This window comes from Pseudonaja textilis, chromosome 1 (genome assembly GCF_049901715.1).
Source record: "Pseudonaja textilis isolate UNSWEBS1 chromosome 1, rPseTex1.2, whole genome shotgun sequence".
In the NCBI taxonomy this organism is placed as follows: Eukaryota; Metazoa; Chordata; class Lepidosauria; order Squamata; family Elapidae; genus Pseudonaja; species Pseudonaja textilis.
Window position 1 is genome coordinate 189,757,888 of NC_141990.1, and position 21,383 is coordinate 189,779,270.

Below are 21,383 nucleotides of genomic sequence, written 5' to 3' on the forward strand. Positions count from 1 at the left end.
TTATTTTGTTTCATCATCTAGTGAAAAATACAAAGGTTGCATTGAGTTACTTACAGTCATAATAGACACCTCTGTGGTGGCTATTCCTAGAGAGAGAGATGTACGGTGTGCAAAAAAGCAGAGGAAAGAAACATCATTATATTTTTTTAAAAAATAAACCATCACAACTGAATTTTGATTTTGATTCCGTCTTTGGAGGAGGTCTTTGAAATTGCAGCTGTCCCAACAGAAATGGGATAGTTGCAATCAGATAAAAATAGCTACTGTTTTAAATAATGAATGTTTCTCCTGCAGTTAAATAGTAGCTGTTTATATATAGTATTGGTCATTGAATATGGTGCGAAGAGATTTCCTAAAGGCCATTCATGGAGTCTCATTAATCAGTTACTGCCTGGAACTTCCTGTCCTGTCTCTGCTATTTATGTCTGCTAGAGAGGCTATCTGGTTACACAGTTTTGAGGCTCTTGGAAAGATGACTTCCTTGACAAATCCCACACATTTATCTGTTAGATTTTAACAGATAAAAAGGAGATGGTGCAAGTTCGGGGTAGATGGGAACCGAGTTTTTAGATACTTGGATCATAACGCCCCAAATCAGGGAAGTGATTCTGTGAAACTAGAGTTTTTAGATATTTGGATCATAACTCCCCAAACCAGGGAAGTGGTTCTGTGAAACTAGGGCAGAAAAGTTAAAAATATAACAACAATCAACAACTGCTCAGTTTAAGGACTATGAAGTACATTTTAAAAATCTGTTGAAATATAGCAAGAAGAAAAGGTAATGGTTTTGAACTCCTAGATGTATAAGGAGGGGACAATCTACTCACTTTGACCCAAAGCAATTGATTCTTTTCTATGGCTTTATTCTAGTGTGATATAAGAATCTGATTCAGCTATGCCATGTTTCTGAAAGCAACTAGCTAAGTTCAGACCTATGAGCCAAGCTGAGCCATGTTGCGTTATATAGGAATTCCTGTTGCCATTTTGCAGACAAATGGGGCATTTTCCTCCAGTCTTTCTCCCTTCTGAGACTCTCAGTCTAATTGGCAACTGTCCAATTGGTGAATCTGGAAAAAGAACATTATTTTACCAAAAGTAAAAAACTTTATGTCTAGTTCGAAGTATGCTTATGCTGTTGCAACTATTATCCCTTTTCAGCTTGCCAATGAACTAGGAGGGAGGGAAGGGGGAAATGGAATGTAGGCTCCAGACATCAAGGAGGCAAACTGTGAGAGCCAAGGACACTTCAGCAGGTGGCTAAAATCCTCAGAAACATTTTCTCATAACAATTCAATGACATTCAATTGGCCAATGTGACCTGCACTAATAGGGGGAGGAAACATTCTAGACTTTAATTATATGGGATTGCGTAGGAATTAGTTAGAGCTGGTTTTGCCTTAATCTGTGCCGAGATGATGTACTCAATAACATTTTGCATAAAGAGATTGGATCGTCTCGATTGTGCTTGCTCAGTTGGGTTCATCAGTCGGAACCTTGACTCTTTACTGAATAAATCCACATTGGCACAGAAGAAGTGAAACCAACTCTGGGCTTCCCACGCAAAAACACACATAGTTAATTCCCCCCTTTCCCTAAGGGCCACCATAGTCCATTACATCCACCAATCGCTTCTGTTCATTTTGTTATGGGAACCAGATGGCCACCTGGAACAATTGCTCATGCTGTACTTGAGGGGGGGAGCAATGTCTCATGGGAACTGACGATCCTTGGATGCCATTTCCGCACCCTTGCATTCATTCCATTCCACCATCATCCTTTTCTCTGTCAAGCTATGAGCAAAGTGGAATATAGTGAAAGTGTGAGTCAGTCTTGACACTAATTGGTAAATTACCACAATACATAATACTTCCATGATTTATTAATTTACTTGATCTTTTAGGGCCACTTGCTTCTGAAATGACTTTGGACAGCTTACAATGTTTTTATGACACTATTTTAAAACATGCACCTCAGAAACAACATTAAAGGCTTGATAGGGGTTCCAGAAACACCTTAACCCCTTGAGAACAGACTTTACAGTAGTCTTGTAAAACAGGTTGGTGCTATTAAAATAAGTAGGGGGTGACTTACTGAAGATCATTTCTGAAGTCAGCATTCTGAGACTACCTGATCCACAATCCGAATTGTAATAATTATCTGAACCCCATGCACTCATTTGAAAATATGTCCTATTAAAAAAAAGGGGGGATTTATGTTCAAGGAAACATGGTAGAATAACACCGTAAGTCAGGGATGGGGAATGTGGCCTTTCAGATGTTGTCAAACCTCAATTCTAGTTGCCTTACCCAACCTTCCTAGTATGAAGTTTGCTAGAAATTTTAGTTCATCGACATCTGGAGAACCTCGTATTTCTTCACAATGACTGCAAGTCATTCTGCTATCCTAGCTTTCTAAAGGCTTGTTTAATTGATGCTTATATACAAATATTGTTTTCTCCTGATGGCTATCAACAGCAAAGGTAAATTACCACAATACATGTGATGTGACTCAGGGCAAGTCACATCACATGTGACTTTTATGTGATGTCACTTGGGGCAAGATGGAATATCCCCAAACCACCTAGTAAGAGGATGCTATTGTTTTAGAAGATAGTGTCCATCTGTCCAACTCTGTCTGGGCTTGGAAGCTAAGCTGGATAAGACCTGCTTAGAAGTTGGATGGGAGATCTCCTAGTTTTAGGCATGCCCCTCAAATATTACAAGCGAAAGAACTGAAGAGGAAAGTAAGGAGTAATTGTAGAAGAGGCCACACTGTTTTCATAATTTGGACACCCTCTCTCACACATGGTTAAAACAGGAGCCTGCTATACAGGTAGTCCTCAACATACGATCACAATTGAGCCCAAAATTTCTATTGTTAAGTTAAACATTTGTTAAGTGAGTTTTGACCCATTTTATGACTTTTCTTGCCTCAGTTGTTAAGTGAATCATTGCAGCTGATAAGTTAGTAACCCGATGTTTAAGTGAATCTGGCTTTCCCATTGACTTTGCTGGTCAAAAGATTGCAAAACCTTCTGTGACCTTGGGGCACAGCAACGGTCATAAATATGAACCAGTTGCCAAGCATCTAAATTTTGATCACAGGATCATGGGGATGCTGCAAAGGTCATAACTTTGCAAAACAGGTCATAGGTCACATTTTTTTCCAGTGCCGTTGTAACTTGTAACAGTCATTAAATGAACTGTTGTAAGTCAAGGACTACCTGTAACAATATTCGTGTATATAGATTTCTGAATAAAATCTATCCCTTGAAAACTGTTTCTTTCTGCACCATTTCCAAAATATTATTTTTCCCTCACACCTAAATTCAAAAATCCCCCCAATGTCTTTTGACATATTGTTTATATCTAGTTTGAACTTCTGTCCTGCTGTCCTTCTTCATCAAATTAATTATGAGTATACTGTACATTTGAAAATATATGACTGAATCAGTATCACCAGACTTGTTCTTAGTCAAGTCTGGGAAATGAAGTAGTTTTAATTTTGTCTCTACATGATCCTTAAATTAGAGATTTAATGAGAATTGATACCTCATTAATTCCTTACCAGAATGAGGCCTTGCATTGAAAACAGATTTTAGCCCTGGTGAGTCTTGGAAGAAAATTAAGCCTCAGAAGCTAGCAAGGAAAACAACAATAATTAACTGAGGCAAGTTTCTTAATATGGAAAAGAGGGTAGAAAATTAGGAAGAAAATCTTTTGAGAGAATACAAAACTGTAAACAGGGAGGAAAAGAAGAAAGATGAGAGCTGTGTTCTGAAAAAGAAAGGTGTTTTTTTTTTAAAGCTAAAATTGAAAAGGCAGTTAAAGGGGCAGTTAAGGGTGATGGTTAAGGCAGCATTTGTACTTGACTGAGAATAGCATGCTTACAAATGGGAAGAATTAGTTACAATTAGACTGCAGTTGCCACTACCTGCTAGCAAACAGGATCATCATTTATTCTTCCTCATAATCATAACCATCAATATTATCATAATTGTCACCACTGCTGCTCAGTAGAAGTTGTTACTCCCACAAATGTCCTTTGCAGAAATATTCCTGCCATAAATATTAGACAATGTCATTCATAGTTAGCATATTTCAGTCACTAATTTGATTAATACCACTCATGCTACTTTTTTTTTTTTCTTCTTCCGTTATTGCTACAAATGGATCTCCAGCTGCTAAAATCTTGTTTGGCTCCTTGGAAAAATCTCATGTGTTTTTAGGTGGGTGTGGATTCAACGGGATTAAAGATCAAGATGGAAGGAAGTGATGGCTGGGCTTGAGAGTGCACCTTGGAAAGACAGCGCTTCTCTGCGAGGGACAGCAACAACCTGGAGCAATTTCCTACTGCGTGTAGAAGCAGACATTCCCAAGGTATTAAAAAGAGCCAGTGATGATGTCAGGGTTCCAGCAAACATACCCAATGGAATCAAAACTCCCAAGGCAGACATATTCCTCAAAGCATAGATTTATTAGGCATGTCATACTGGCACAGCTGGGGAAAACCCAACTCTGAAGGACCTAAGGTCTTTCCCACCCTAATCAAAACCCCAAAGTTCTTTCCCCCAGTTCACACGTCCATCATATGGTCCAATCAGGTTGCAGCCCCAATCCTGGCTGGCTTTGGTCCACACATCTCCAACACCTGATAGAACGTCCATGGCTCCCATGGGAAATAATGTTGTTTTGGCTACACTTCCCCCATCTATCTCTACCTTCCCCCCTCATGTTCCCACAGCTCTAACCGGACTTGCTGTGGCAGCCCTTAAGATGCTCCCAAAATGGCTTCAGCCCAAAATGGCTTCAGGGCTGACAGATGATGGATTACTGTTATCATCATGGCAAAACCTCAGGAGGGACCTTGAGGGCTGAAGCCTGCCCACAGACCTTCACAGCTTCGTTAAAAGTGAACAGTTTGTGTTTCACAAAGCTCATCTACAAGCATGGAGATAATGTATCTAGCAAAAGCTAGGGATATAAAAACAATAAGGGATCCAAATTTGGGGATCTTGCTCCCAATGGACTAGTTACTTATAAGCAGCCAATGGAACTTGCTAACATTCATCTTTAATTGAACTCTTCCCCCCACTCAAACATGGCCAGAAAAGCATGTTTACCATTGGGTAGAAATGGTAGTAACACTATTCAAAGACAGATGATATTGGGAAGGAGTGTCACTTATATTAAAGAAGAGCACTTATCTATTAATTAGGAATAGACAAGTAGAAAAGGTTGCTCTTTTTTTTTAAAAAAAAGTCCAGCAATACCTACATCAGGAAAACACTAAGGTCTCATGTATTAGGACACGTTGCCCGTGAAGATGGGTAGTTGTTGAATTGATTTATTTTTAATCCATAAAAGACTTACTACGTTGGAATAGCACTCCACTAAAGTGGACAGGTTAAAGACTGGAGTTGGAATGAGCTGGGTGAATGGGCTTTCCATGCCCACCATTGTCCTGTCTTCTTTGAAAGCTGCTTCTTCAAGAATGGCTCCTACCACTAGGAAAACCAGCTCCTGCTACAATGATGTAATCATTCCATCCTCCCACCATTGATCCATCCCTGTCTAGCAGCAGCCTAGGATCAGGGCAAGTTCAATGGATGCCATATTTGTAGTCCTCCCAGCTGCCTTGAAAGACACCAGAAAGATGTTGCTTCTGCCCCAATTCTCTTGTCTTTCCCCTCACAAGTGAGAGAAAAGGAGGGGGAGGGATGTACGGAGAAACAGGAAAAAAAAAACCCATGAGATGGAGTTGGAACTGACCTTCCGTCACACTTCTTGTTGGGAGGGTGGGTTTACCTACTTCATGGCCACTTCATGTTCATTTATCTGCACTCCATGTAGCCCTGGGGGATAAGTGAAAACTGAAATACAGGTAGTCTTCAACTTACAACAGTTGGTTTAGTGATCTTTCAAACTTACAATGGCACTCAAAAAAGTGGCTTATGACCATTTTTTACAGTTACGACCATTGCAGTATTTCCATGGTCATGTGATCAAAATTCAGATGCTTGGCAATTGATCCATATTTACGTCGGTCACGTGATCACCAGCAAAGCCAATAGGGAAGCCAGATTCACATAACAACTGGGTAGCTAAGTGATTCACTTAACAACTGTGGCAAGAAAAGTCGTAAAACGGGATAAAATTCACTTAACAAATGTCTCACTTAACAGAAACCTTAGGCTCAGTTGTGATCGTAAGTTGAGGACTACCTATATTATAATGATGAGATGCCTAGAGAAGCTCCATTATTACAGGGCCTCGCTAGCATTTTAACTAAAAAATAACTGGATGAAAGGTGGATTCAACGCTTGGATGGAGAGTTGATTAATCTCACAATCACTGCTTTGCATAATATGGTTGATTGATGGGAGTTACTTTAACCCTGTGTAAAGTTATTTACAATTTCATCTCCTCAGGATTTGTTGGGTCACTCTGTTGGTAATTTTTGGAATTCCTACAACCAACCCTTGCTGGCCCAATCCAAGGGTGTCATAAGCATGGGCCCTTGAAGTAGGAATACATCCTTGAAGTAATGTATTTTTCTATGCTTATTTGTTTCTGGGGATGTCAAGGAGGACTGAGTACTGGATTCGTGGTATCTTTTTGCCTCATTGCCATTTTGGGGCAAGTTCCAAAGAATTTGCTAATGCAACTAATTCTGAACTACAGACCTGGTTACCAAAACAGCAGAGATTTTCTTGTTCTTTCCACCCCTCTCTGAACTCTGACTGCCTGTCTTAACAAATAAATTACCTAGTTTGCTTCTTTTGGTCTGAATAATGTCATTGCTACAGAGAGGAGGTGGGTGGGTGGGAGACCACAGCTGCAGATCTGAGCTAATATATGTTTATTCTTTGGGAGATATTTCTCCTATGAAACTTTGAAAAAACACTCCTCTTTGATTCTGAACTGTAGCTCATGATATACGACTAGGGGTATTTTTAATCAGACTAGATCTATTTGTTTCTGCTCTCGCTTGCCACCAGAATGCAATGAATCTACCAGTCCTATCTGTAATTTCTCTTCTTTGGGGAGAGCAATATTAAGGTAAAATAAAATCCTGTATTAACTCCTAACCTTCCATCTATTCTTTCATATAGTTGTCCCTTTCCTGTTTCCCATCTCTCTTCTGTCCAGCCCTAGATCAAGTAGTATTACTGAAATATGGTTAATAAGCATGGGTAAAGAGGTTGCTATTGATTTGTGTATACCACAAGCCTGCTATGCAAGACTTGAGTGGTTATTCTAAATGTTAGCCTAGTTGTTACAAAGAGTGTAAACCATCTACAAGATTTCTTTCAAAGAGTTTATCAAGAGTTTCCAAAATGTCTCCATTTGCTGCCTATTAAATCACTCTTTGTGTGAATTATTTGGTACACAAATTTAAAACACGAGTTGTTAAATGCTTGAGTGTATGTGAGAAGGAGTGTGTGTGTGTTTGTGCATGCGTGTCTCCGTGTGTATATAAAGACTCTTGTGTTTCTTAACCTTGAACTGGTGCATCATGTAGGTCAAGAATTTTCGAACCAAGGTATCTTTAATGGATTAACTCACAGAATGACAGAACCCACTAATCTGATGGAATGAAAGTTGGCAAAGTTGTGGCCACTTCAATGCCACTGTGCCTGCCAACTACATTTCCCAGAAAAACCACAGATCTAATGACAGAAGGGACCTCTGTCCTCTTTCCCTGCCTCCCTCCCTAATGGTCCTTGTGCTCAATGGCTGATGGCAAAACCCAACAGACAATCAGGCATTTGTTGCTACAGAACTTTGGCTGAAATTAGAAATCTCTTAATGGCAGTGATGGGTGAAGGAATGATGAAGGAGTGACCCTATCTGCTGGCAAGATAGAGCTGGCTGTGGTCAATGGAGGGAGGGGGTCTGCCAGTTGGCTTGGGGCTTCAATTGTGGAGGTGGTTGAAGGATCAATAGCAGATCCCACCTCCGCTCCCCCGTGCATCCTGCTTCCTCCCCTCCCATCTTTTGATCATAATTTATATTTTTGCAGTATGTTGTATGTATGTGTATGTACCTCTAGTCACGACCATAATTTGTTCCATAACTTTGGTGATTTCTTTGTCTTCTAACATTTCATCTTCAGGAATTTCAGGGGTCATGTTTGATCACCACTCCAGTCCAAATACAATGATGGCCTGGTGGGCCCAAAATTTTGTAGAGTTGTTTGCAAAAATGAGTCCAGCAAACGCATATTCATTCATACAATAAACACCATTACAAAAACCAATCCCAGCCACAAAAAACTTTGCTCAAGACCAGACTTATCCATACTACAAAGAATCCGCTCTTTTGAACTCCGCAAGGAACTCAAAAAGACATCTAGAAAACAGGGATCTCTACATTGACTACTGCACTGATTGTATCAAAAGTAAGTCACACAACCCACAACTCCACATCCAACCCTACCTCATCCAACCCACCATCACTAAAACTAGACATGCACACCCCGACCTATCTCAATTCCAACTACAACTGGCCTTAAATGCAAGCTACTCAATGCAAGAAGCCTTGTGAATAAAATACCTGAATTTCTCCTCTTACTAAATATGGCTAAATTCGACATCATATTTGTCTGTGAAACATGGCTCAATGCACCTCTCCATGACTCCATTACCTCAGTAAGAGACTATCATATTTACCAATCAGATTGTGAAATCTGTAGAGGAGGTGGTATTGCTATCTTCTATTAAAAAAGTCCTTACATCTAAAAAAACATCCAAGTTACCCAGGAGCTTGCTCTTCCTGAGACCATCGTCTGTGAACTGTCCTTAAATATCACATTTCAATTCTTACTATGTTACAGAGCCCCTGATTATGACATTGAATATGTAAACAAGCTAAATACACTACTAACATGGGCAGCATTCTGCCCACACACTTTTATCTTTCTTGGTGTCTTCAATCTACCTCACATTAACTGGACCCTAAACGAATGTAAAACTGAACCCATACATGCAACCTTCTACAACCCTGTAACAAACCTGGGACTGGAACAACTAGTAACCAACAATACTAGACTAAATAACTGCCTCGATTTCATCTTCTGCAATAGTTTGAATTCAATTTACGGAATACAAATTGAAGAACCCTTTTCCAACAGTGACCACAGCATGACTGGCTTTTGTCTCAACATATGCCCACTCAAAAATCAACACAACGATGTGATCCCTAATTATAACTTCTTATAGACAACGATCTCTCATCCCTTGATTGGCAATTTCTATTCACTGGATGCAATACTGTTGAAGACCATTACAACATATTTTTACTTGAAGTCAAAAGAGTCATCAAACTATATGAACCAATAGCATCTCCAAAAAACAGAAAAAACAGATTACCCATAACAATAAGGAAGCTTCAATCCAAAAAGAGATCACTTTGTCAGAAAAACAAATCTGGTCACGTTGCCAACTTCAAAAGCCAATACAAAAATTTATACCACCAGATAAAGACTGAATGCACCAATTATCACATGAAACAAGAGGAAAATCTATGCACCAATTCCACCCACACTTTCCACAATTTTGTAAACAAACTAAAAGACTCAAGGTCCATCCCACCCCTGAAAGAACCTAATGGTAAAGACTGCAATGACGACACTATTAAAGCTCAGTATTTGTAAACAGCAATGGATCATGACCAGTATTTCCTAGTCGAACCACAGACAACTACAATGATCTAATACATATTGATTTTACAGTAGACAATGTTGAAAAAGCACTACGCAATCTAAAACCATCTCTATCTATTGGACCGGACAGAATATGTGCCTACTTCTTAAAAAAACTATCCACTGCCATAGCCGAACCTCTAAACATAATCTTTGAAAAAACTTTCAGGACCAGCTCCTTGATAAAACTATGGTCACAAGCCACGGTTATCCCCATCTTCAAAAAGGGAGACTCCAGCCTAGTTGAAAATTACAGACCAATCTCTTTATGCTGCATCACCTGTAAAGTCATGGAATCAATTATTAACCAATCCATTATCTTCCACTTAGAGACAAACAACCTACTCTCTAATAAACAATTTGGTTTTAAAAAAAACTATATTGCAATCTGCAACTCTTACACTGAAAAAACATATGGACTACACAACTCGATCAGGGCAAAGCAATAGATGCAATCTACATAGACTTCTGTAAAACCTTTGATTCAGTGGTACACAACAAACTACTCCTAAAACTAAAATCTTATGGTATCTCTGCACACCTGCATAACTGGATAGAAGCATTCCTGTCAAACAGACAACAAATGGTCAAAATTGGGAGCATCTTATCAAATTCTGACCTGTCAACAGTGGTGTCCCACAAGGCAGTGTTCTAGGACCAACTCTTTTCATACTCTACATAAATGACCTCTGTGATCATATCAAGAGCAACTGCATTCTCTTCACTGACGATGTAAAGCTATTCAACACCACAGACAATACTGCTACCCTTCAAAAAGACCTTGACTATGTATCAGAGTAGTCAAACAAATGGCAACTTCAAATCTCAACAAATAAATGTTCTGTCCTACATATTGGCAAAAAAAATAAATAAATCAGAAAATAAAATGCAGGCTGAATAGTCAAGACCCTGTTGATGATCCAAACTCTGTCAAGGATCTTGGAGTACTCATCTCTAATGATCTAAGTGCTAGAGCCCACTGTAATTACATAGCCAAAAAGGCATTAAGAGTTGTTAACCTAATCTTACGTAGCTTTTTCTCCGGTAATATTACACTACTAACTAGAGCATACAAAACATTTGCTAGACCAATACTCGAATACAGCTCATCAGTCTGGAACCCACATTAGGTATCTGATATTAACACAGTTGAGAAAGTCCAGAAATATTTAACAAGAAGAGTTCTCCACTCCTCTACTTGTTGAAGAATACCTTATGCCACCAGATTTGAAATTCTAGACCTAGAAAACCTAGAACTACGCCACCTTCGGTCCGATCTAAGTATAGTATATAAAATCATACATTGCAATGTCCTATCTGTCAATGGATACTTCAGCTTCAACCATAACAATACAAGAGCAAACAATAGATACAAACTCAAGGTAAGTTGCACCAAACTTGATTGCAGGAAATACGATTTTAGCAACAGAGTGGTCAATGTCTGGAATACTCTACCTGACTCTGTGGTTTCTTCCCCAAACCCCAAAAACTTTAACCTTAGACTTTCTACTATTGACCTCACCCCTTTCCTAAGAGGTCTGTAGGGGGCGTGAATAAGCGCACCAAGGTGCCTACCATCCCTGTCCTATTGTTTCTTTTATTTTTCTTATATGTATCCATATATTCATAACCATGTTTTTACTTATACCTATTAACTTGTAAGCAATTGACAAACCAAATAATTATAAATAAATAAATAAATAAATAAATAAAATATGTGTTCATCACCAGATTAAAAAATGTTGTGAATTTTTTGGTCGGAGCCCAATTTGGTCATGGTCAGAAGCGTTCATGACCAGAGATTCTACTGTATATGTATATGTATATATGGGTGGGTGCATTTAATGTTTTTAACATTGTAAGCCACCCAGAGTCATTTTGTGGTGAGATGGATGTCAAACAAATTAAATAATTAAATATTCTAATTTGGATGACTATTATTTTACTAATGGGAAACTGATGTTTACTGACTTAAAAAAAACTGATTAAAGCAAGAAGCACAAACCGTGAGTAGTAAGACTACCTTTATTGTAAGGTTACAGTAACAGAATCTTGCAAGTCTTGAATGCATTTGTCCCCTCCTTTATTTTTACTTTCTAGAATATTAGGGAAAATCCTTCTGAAACATCTTCCATCTCCTTTTTCCTACTGGAGACTAAGATAATTTGGTATGATGGTTGCTTACTCTGTAGCTCTTCCTCCTGTCTCCTGTCATTTCTACATACATTACATTAAAATGCTCCATTTGTGCATGTGGCAAACATATATGCAGACATGAATATGTGTAGAGCTATCTATCAGAAACTGTTGTCCAAAATAGGACAGGGCTTAGGCACAAAGTAACTATAAACAGAATTAATAATTACTAGGCATGTTCATACATTCAGAATCTATTTTACGATTTAAAGAATCCATTCATTAAGGTTAATGCAATTCTTAAAGCAACAGGATTTGTTTTTCAGGCTTTTTCACCCTTTGGAAACCTGAAAAATTTCAAGTTGCTTTAATCAGTAGCAGAGAGGTGCTGTACTTTTGCCATAGTTTGAAGAACTTTCACCACTTCATTTCTGAAGCATGAACAACCTTATAATTACTGATGATTAATTGCCTGTAAACTAATTGATCTCTCCTCTGTTTATATGAATCAATCTCTCTTATACACACACAGAATGTGCAAATATTCCCAAACACATTACTCTCCCTGCTTCAGGGAAATAGCAATAGCACTAGCACTTAGATCTATATACCGCTTTACAGTGCTTTACAGCCCTCTCTAAGCGATTTACAGAGGCAGCATATGGTCCCCAACAATTTATGCCCTCATTTTACCCACCACAGAAGGATGGAAAGCTGAGTCAACCTTGAGTCTGGTGGGATTCGATCTGCCAAATTGCAGGCAGCTGGCTGCAGCAGAAGTAGCCTATATATATGAAGGGAGAGAAATGATTGGTCAAGGAAAGGAAGGAATGAAGGAAAGAAAAAGAAAGAAAGAAAGAAAAAAGGAAGGAAGGAAGGAAGGAGATAGAAGCCCAGTTTGGGGTTGATAGAAAAGCTTAAGATTGAGACAGCCCCTGGCCATGGATACTTTTCGAAGATTTCCTTAGCATTTGTATCTCCTACTCATTTGCTTGTTTCCGATAGTGTTTTCTTTTCTCAGCAAATGTATCACAAAATATTGGGGTGGAGGTCTAAGAAATTAGATGGCTCATATCAATGCCAGGATTATCGCATAACTGGAAATTCCAACATTTAAGAAAATGGTCCTTTGTAACATAAGAATAAATTCTTCATTCCATCTTTTCCCATTACTTTGTCTCCTGTTTCTACTGTAACCTCTGCTTTTTTGATCTTATTCCACCTTCAATCTAATTTCAAAGCTTGAAATCTTGTTTATTAAGATGAACCTTTAAAATGATGGTGGCGCTACATGTCTATCCACACAACATTCAGCAGGACTAAACCTGAATACATATGTAGTTTACTTTACTTTATTGTCATTGCACCTCGTACAACGAAATCAAACATCATCTTCAGTGCACATCATGACCATGAGCATGAAAATAAACACAAACAAACATCCTTCACACATTGAACTGGAAACCCCCGACACCACACCAACACTGCACTATACAGCAGAATTCAAAAGACCTATTGCCCTGGGATAGAAGCTGTTTTTCAGCCTATTTGTCCTTGTTTTTATTATTCTGTACCGTCTGCCAGATGGTAACAGTTCAAAAAAAGGGTGCCCAGAATCAGATGGATCTTTGAGGATGTTTTGAACTTTCTTAAGGCAGCAGGAGCTATAAAGAAAGAGGGGAGAGAGCAACCAATGATCTTCTGGGCAATGACACTAACCCTCTGAAGTGCTTTCCTATCTGCTATTGTGCAATTGGCAAACCATACAGAGGTGCAGTATGTTAAAATGCTCTCTATGGTGCAGCGGTAGAAGGTCACCAGCAGTTTTTCATTCAGTTGTTGTTTTCTGAGAAGCCTCAGGTAGTATAACCTCTGCTGGGCCCTTTTGAACAGGGCTGCAATGTGGGCACCCCAGGTCAGGTCCCCTTTTAGGGTAACACCCAGAAACTTAAAACTGGCCACTTGCTCCATTCATGCATATATAAACAACAACAGTGTACAGAGACGTTGGAGACAAGAAAGACCAACAACTTAGCCATAAAAATTTGGAAAAATGTTGGAGACAAGAAACACCAACAACTTAGCCATAAAGATTTGGAAAAATCAGATTGCAACTTGTCTGGGAAGGGACACAGAGTGTTTCTCAGCCCTGGGAAGGAGGCAATGGCAAAACCACTTTGGAAAAACTTTGCAAGAAAACCACAGGAACTTCTCCAGGTAATCTCTGAGAATTGGACACGGAAGGAAAAAAAACGGGTTTTCCTCCTTTCTAGGTCAATACAATAAAATGTAGGAGAAAATAGGGTTAGATTTGATTTCTAATCACATACATTTCATGTTGTCCCTTATGGCAGATCTTAGTTCTGCAGCATTTTTGCTCACTTGGACAATATTATATTCCCACTAATTAGCAATTGATTTTTTGGGGGGAGGGGAAATTGCAGCCAGATAATCACTCATTTGAAGGAAACCCATTCAGGTATAATATACAGTACAATGGAACAATCCAACCTATGATTTTTCCATTAGGAAGTCTACAAGGTTAAAAATGTATATTTAAACATGTGAATTGACTAATTGCACTACATTAATTTATACATCTCCTAACCTGGATGGAAGAAAGACTTTAGAATTTCCCAAACAATCCTACATTACGTTCATGTAACTGGATGTGACATTTATCCACTGAGCTTGTAAGTGTGGTAAGTGACATTCACAGATTACAAGGGCAAGGTTGTTGCAGGGAGAGAAAATACCCCTTTACAGAAAGTCCCAAGATATTCAAAGATATATTTGTTATAAATGCCTCCATTTACATTTTAAGGCAGCACAACATAATTCCATTCTGTTTGCATGAGAGTAAACTCATGATGCTACTTGCAAGTAGCAGTGAACATAAGTAAAAATGTGTGCCACATACAGCAGAATTCCTAGTCGTTCATCTGTATGCCAAAAGCAGGTCCTTTTATCAGGTTCTAGTCAACTTTGATTTACAGTTTTGTATTCCCATCTTGGCTTTAGCCTGCTTCTACATGTCCCTCCGTTCCTCTTGAATAGGCAATGCATTCCAGACATTGGGAGAGACATAAGGATTCTAAGTTAAGAAGCACATGCATGCTACTTTTGCTAAGCCCCATTTTTTATCTTCTAATAGGTAAGCAAGCAAAAACACCATCATGAACAGATTCAGAATAAACAAGACACACTGTAAAACATTCCATTTTGCCCTTTGCAGCATTGGAAGCTTACCACGTTTGATGTCCTCACCACAGTATAAATAACAAAGAGAGTCACAATTTTGTATTCTCCTAGAGGCGACAACATGTGTCTACTCCCCATAGTGACACCCTCAAACTCCACGCCTCTCTGGCATTCATGTTCTCATAGCATGAACTGATGCCAGGATCACTCCTATATCTGTTGCTCTGTTTCCCATCTGAAACATTTTTGAAAAGTGTATTTGTTTTTGTTTTATACAGAAGTGATACCTACACTTGGAATATTTACATGTAAAGTTTGAAGAACCTATCTGCAAGGGAGAAGTATATATAATATATTATTAGAATGGAATAGAAAGGGTACACAAAAGAGATGTTGATAAACCTTCACCAATCCTCCCATCCACCCCCATACATTCTATATTTTATGATGTTACAGTTGACAATCATATAATTAGATCTCAATAAATAGATCTATTAAATGATAGTTTACTAGATACTTCTTACAATTCTGCAGGCTTTTCAACTTTCTTATGGTAAAGGTGAACAACTGAAAATATGACCGTCAAAAATAGGTTATATCTAGATGTAACTTCCTGTGCCAAACTCAGAGCATGTCGTTGTTAGAAATAAGATACTGAGATATATAGAGGTACTGTATCAATGCTATGTTAGACAGTAAATCATTCAGTTCTCTCCGTACTTACTTGAAGGTCACTCACAGTGAACAAACAGAGTTTTGTCATTAGTACAAATTCCTTGGAGGTCTTTTTATCTGGCAGGAAAGTAGAAAATAACCCATGTAAACCTCCTCGCATTCCATAGCACAGCAAAGGAGAATATTAAAATAATACATCCCTAGAATAAAATATAAAAGAGGCAGGCTCTTTAGCTCCCAGATTTGCATGTTATGAAATCAAGATGGAAAAAACTTTTCAAAAACTTCTAAAATCAGAGAAAGAAAATATTCTATTTTTTGGTTGGTGGACCTTAAATCTGTAGTCTTTTTCCTGTGAATTGTTTATTTTATCATCATACTTTCACATTGCACCAGAATACTTTACTCCACGAATGCAAAGCCTCAGAAGAGGCGATTATCAAACATACTACATGTTGATGATCGTGTGTGTGACTTAAAATCATATGTTGAGCAAACACAGCTATTTTCAGACAGGTATGAAACAAGCTAAGCCTTCCAAAATTTTCCAGAATCCCTTGCAAAAACATTCAAACCTCAGAAGATCTTAAGAAACAAAAGCTGACAGATCCTGACAAATTATATTGCCATTAAATGAGCTTCGGTGCTTTCATTTAAAAAATCTCCCCAAATTCATAAATCTTGGAATGACTTCAACCACTGAAATTCTGCTTAAATTGCTATGCTACATCAAGATAGGAAGGCAACATTTAGAGCTATGATGGCACCTGTCAGCCCTTTGTTTCTGACCCCAAGAGATCTATTTCTCACTTATTCCCCAGCATATCAACAATTATAAATTCAAACTGCACAAAATGTTCACATAGAGTCACACATCCGTTCATCCATTCATTTAGTTGAAAAATCCTTAGACACTGGAAGCTTAAGAGTTCGAGGACTGTTGTGTTTGAGTGATAATGGTATGCAAAGTAGTAGAACTGAAGCCAATTTCTCATTTAAAATATGAGTGAGCTTCTGGGAGAAGATTTTCCCCTTTTGCTTTTGTGGAACACAATAAGAACGTTCAGCCTATGCATTATAAATATTCTAAAATAAGGCTGTTCTTAAAATGTTATGTTAAATTGGATTTGTTTGAATTGAGTGTGAATTCATTATGTTCCCTGCAAGACTGCAGCTTACTTTGTGGCAATACAGCTGAGAAATAATTGAACTAGGCAGGTATTAAATACAAGAAAAATCAACCTACATTTTAAGTAAAAAAAATCCAGACACTAAAAGGGAAGGTTGATAATTGGAAGTGTGGAGAAGGGAAGGAACAAGAAGGTCACCACACAAAGAAGTTTTTAGTTCAATATATTTTACGAAGTACTTTCGTACTCCTATGCTTCGAATGGCTCTCTCCTAATGGTCAATTGCTCCATTCACTGAAATGGGAAAGAGCCTTAGATACAGAATGGATATTGATGATAAAACAATTACCAGGGCTTGTAAATCAGCAACTGGTAAGTTGACAATGTTGTTCTGTTGTGTGATCAGGAGAGCTGAAAGTATAGTAGAAATACCTTGTGTAATCATGGCTATCATGCTATGAAGGGGAAATACAGTAGCTACCCATTTAACATCTCCCAGTGTCCTCTCAACCCTATCCATGTATCCCCCCTATGCCTCCATCTTGTTCCTTTGCACTCCCCTTCCTTCACTCTTCAGGATCATTGTGAAATGGAGCTCTGCACACAGGTAAATTAGGAAGTTCTTGATGGGCAGATAGTTTGTCGTATATTTCAGTTCCTCAAGTTAGGCAAATATTGATACGATGGTGGACTTGACACTATCCAGATGGAGGCAATCCATACAACTTCTGGACCAGTTAAACAAAACACAAATTTTGTGAAACTAGAACAAGAGCTCTATTGTGTTCAGGTCAATATTGTATGTATAGTATGACCAACCAGATGTCTTTGGAACCATCAAGCAAGACATGAAGCTGTTCTTAATTCCAGATGTAAGTTTGCAGATAGCATAAAGTCTTCAAGTTTAGAAGCTGTGTATATACGTCCTTTGTGATTATTTTTTTCTAATCTCTTTCTAAAGTTTTCTTAATTGGTTGCTTATTTTGATGGGTAAAGGTCTGATCACATATACAATTTTATCTATCTGTATCCTGAGAAAGCTGCCTCACTCTGCCTAGTAACAGAGGTGGTTCTGAATTATGCCAAAAAAAAAAAATTTTGGACGAAAAAAAAATGCTCTTCAGATGCTTAGGTTCCAAAATGAAACTTCATGTTGGTATCATGAGATGCTCAATGCAGTCAGTAACAACATGGATTTCTGTTCCATATATGATTTATTTTAATGATGTTTTGCAGAAGAATCTTCATAATGGTTTGATGGAAGCTTACCAGTGGTGACCAAGCTTGTTCCTAGAAATTGAGATAGATCTTGGCAGAGATTGTAAATTGCACATGCTTTTGTGTAGGTCTTCAACTGCTTCCTTTCTGGTCACATACCATATTTACTACTAAATAAATAAACACATTTATTTGGTAATAATGAAAAGTCATTCAATAATAACAATATGTATATCCTGCATCTGTAGCAAGTTTGCAGTTAACTGCACTTTCTTAAAGCTACAACTGAACGCATTTTCCTAGAAAAATCCAAATCTCCTCAGTGGCTTTTGTTCATATAGAAAGCTGTAAATTTTTGGTTTTTATTATTACTCCTGACAGTCTCTATATCCTGTACTCTGTGGCATTACTTGTTATAACGATTTAGATTTTCTTCCAGATATAAGTGCCTGCTAAGAAGTTACATTTAACCTCCTGATGCTTTTAGGCAAAACAACTATTTAACTTGTTAGAATATGAACCATGGTGGTGCAATGGTTAGAATGCAGTATTGCAGGCTAACTCTACCTACTGCCAGAAGTTCAATCTTGACTAGCTTAAGATTGACTTAGCCTTCCATCCTTCTGAGATCGGTAAAATGAGGATTCAGATTTTTGAGGGCAATATGTTGAATCTGTAAAATACTTAGGGAGGGCTATAAAGTACTATGAAGTGGTATATCAGTCTAAATGCTATTGCTATAATATATGTAATTATAATATTATAACCTGTTTTTTCATGGACTTTTTAAAAATAATAGCAGTCACAGAATTAAGAGATAAACTAATGCTGGAAGAGGTGGGATGATAACTTTGTGATATCTGAATCTCTGATTCAATTAATCCTCGCCTACAGGATCAGGTATAATAGAAGCTGTAATCCTACAACATTTGGAAAGCCATAGATCAAGGGTCTTCAAACAACTCTCAGAATTCCTGAGTTAACATGACCGGAGGAGGAATTCTGGGAATTGAAGTCCACAAGTCTTAAAGCTGTCAAGTTTGAAGACCCCTGCCATAGATTACCCCAAACTATGTTTTTGCATTTCTATAGATTTTGTAATAGAATCCTAAGAATATATCAAGATATTTATAAAAGTATAGACATTATAATTAATTTGACTTTGTCTAATAAAATGTGTACAGAATTCTGTTTTTCATGGCAGAGTAACCTCTGCTTTTTCATGATTTTTGGAAAAGAATATTGATCAAAGTGAAATAGATGGGACAGGCAAGGATGAAGTAACATGGAAATGATTTTTTTTTTGACAATTCCTAATTCAAGGTCGACATGAGGCAACTGAGATAGTTTCATCACCTTAAATTCTGGTTTAAATATAAACTTCCCAACACAATTGAAAGAAGAGTTCCTAGAAAATCTGTAACTTTCAAAAGGACAAGCATGAGACTTTTCCTACACAGACACTAACAAGGTTGGTGGAGAAATCCTTGAGAAAAAGAGAAGTTTTTTAACTACTTGATATACATTCCAAAGGAAAAAAATATATTTTATTTCATGAAGATAAATGAAGGAGTGACTTAAACTTAACGAGTCAATTGGCATTAGGATGGATTTTTATCAGTCTGATATTTGTAATGGAAAGAAAGTTTTACTGTAAAGTGGGCCTGAAAAAGCATTTATTCCTTTATATGTAATGCTTAAGTAATTCTTAAAGCTTTTAAAATATTAACGACAGTACATTTAAAAGTTTCTGTGTTAAGAGAAAGTTAAATAAAAAAGATGTATTAGCTTAAAGAAAAGTTTAGAGTTTTAAAAATGATGTATACCAGAAGAAAAATTTTGTGAGGGCAAGTTAGAAGGAGTGATTTAAATTTAATGAGTTAATTAGAATTAGTTGGAACTTGGTCTAACTGAAAGTGTGTATGTCAAGAGGAAATTAAAAAAGGATGTATTAGACCTTTTTTATTTTAGATTTTTAAAAAAAAGTTTAGTATTTTAAAATAGATGGGAAAAAAAGTATTTTTCCCTTTAAGGTTAAAGAATCTGAAAGAATCCAGTGATACTTTCCCCCCTTCCCTTGTACCCCATATTTTCTTTCCCCCTTTCTTTTTCCTTCTCCTTACTTCCCATTTCTATTTTCCTCTATATTTTATACTTGGATAAAACAATAAAAGTCAGAATAATAATAATTAAAAAAAAACCAGACAGACCGAAGAGGCGTCTAAAATGGGGAGATAATTTAACAGGCAGTCAAACAACTTGACTGAGTTGTGCAGCTGCTCTTTGCTATTTCTGCTGTTTGCCTTTGCCAAATACTTAGTTCATTAATGGTGGGTAGCTGCACCTGTAAGACATTATACAAGGCACGAATAGGACTTTGTGTGAGAAACAACGACATAAATAATGGAAATCGACATTATTATAATCTCTCAGAAAAGCAGCTAAATCAGGACTTCATCAATGTATATCATGCTAATAATGCCTGGAGTGGGGAAATAATTTATAATGAATTATTTATTTGATGAACATTGCCTCTCTGTTTCTATGCCATGATAATGTGAGTAATTAGGCTGTGATTTCTTAACATTATTCACATTTATTTGCCTTTTTGTTATGGATTGATGGCACTTAGTGAAACACATAACCCATGATGCTTACAACTATATATTATAGATCCCTTTGTTTAATTATAAATTCCTTGTATCTTTCCAGCAGCCAGCAGCGTGTGGCAGCAGTCAAAAAATCCAATGCGATCCTAGGTTGCGTTAACAGAGAGATAGAATCAGGATCATGTGAAGTACTGGTACTGTTCTATAAAGCCTTAGTAAGGCTGAATCTAGAACACTACATCCAGTTTTGATCACCACACCATAAAAAAGATGTTGAGATTCAAGAAAAAGTGCAAAGAAGAGCAACCAGGATGATTAGGGGACCGGAGACTAAAATATATGAAGAACGGTTGCAGGAACTGGGCTTGGCTAGTCTAGTGAAGAGAATGACAGCAGTGTTCCAATATTTGAGGGGCTGTCACAGAGACAAGGGGGAAAACTTATTTTCCAAGGCACCTGAGGGCCAGACAAGGAATAATGGATAGAAACTGATCAAGGAAAGATTCAACCTAGAAATAAAAAGAAATTTTCTGACAGAACAATCAACCAAAGGAACAGCTTGCCCTCAGAAATTGTGGGAGCTTCATCACTGGAGGCTTTCAAGAAGAGACTGGACAGCCACTTGTCAGAAATTGTATAGGGCAGGGGTAGGCTGCTCAGGGTTTACACAGGTTCGTGCGAACCCTTAGCTCTGATGATGGTTGGCCCT

At 37.7% G+C, this 21,383-nt stretch overlaps 1 protein-coding gene across 3 annotated transcripts in view; it reads right to left on the minus strand.

Annotated features, from left to right (window-relative positions):
• B3GALT1 (beta-1,3-galactosyltransferase 1) overlaps positions 1-21,383 on the minus strand; it is a 391,340-nt gene that overhangs the window by 35,006 nt on the left and 334,951 nt on the right. Inside the window, exon 4 of one of the 3 annotated variants that reach the window (XM_087920014.1) lies at positions 15,763-15,834. The exons of the other annotated variants lie outside the window; for them this stretch is intronic. The gene's annotated coding sequence lies outside the window, so the exon portion shown is untranslated. The remainder of the gene's footprint in view (positions 1-15,762; positions 15,835-21,383) is intronic. 3 annotated transcript variants of the gene reach the window in all.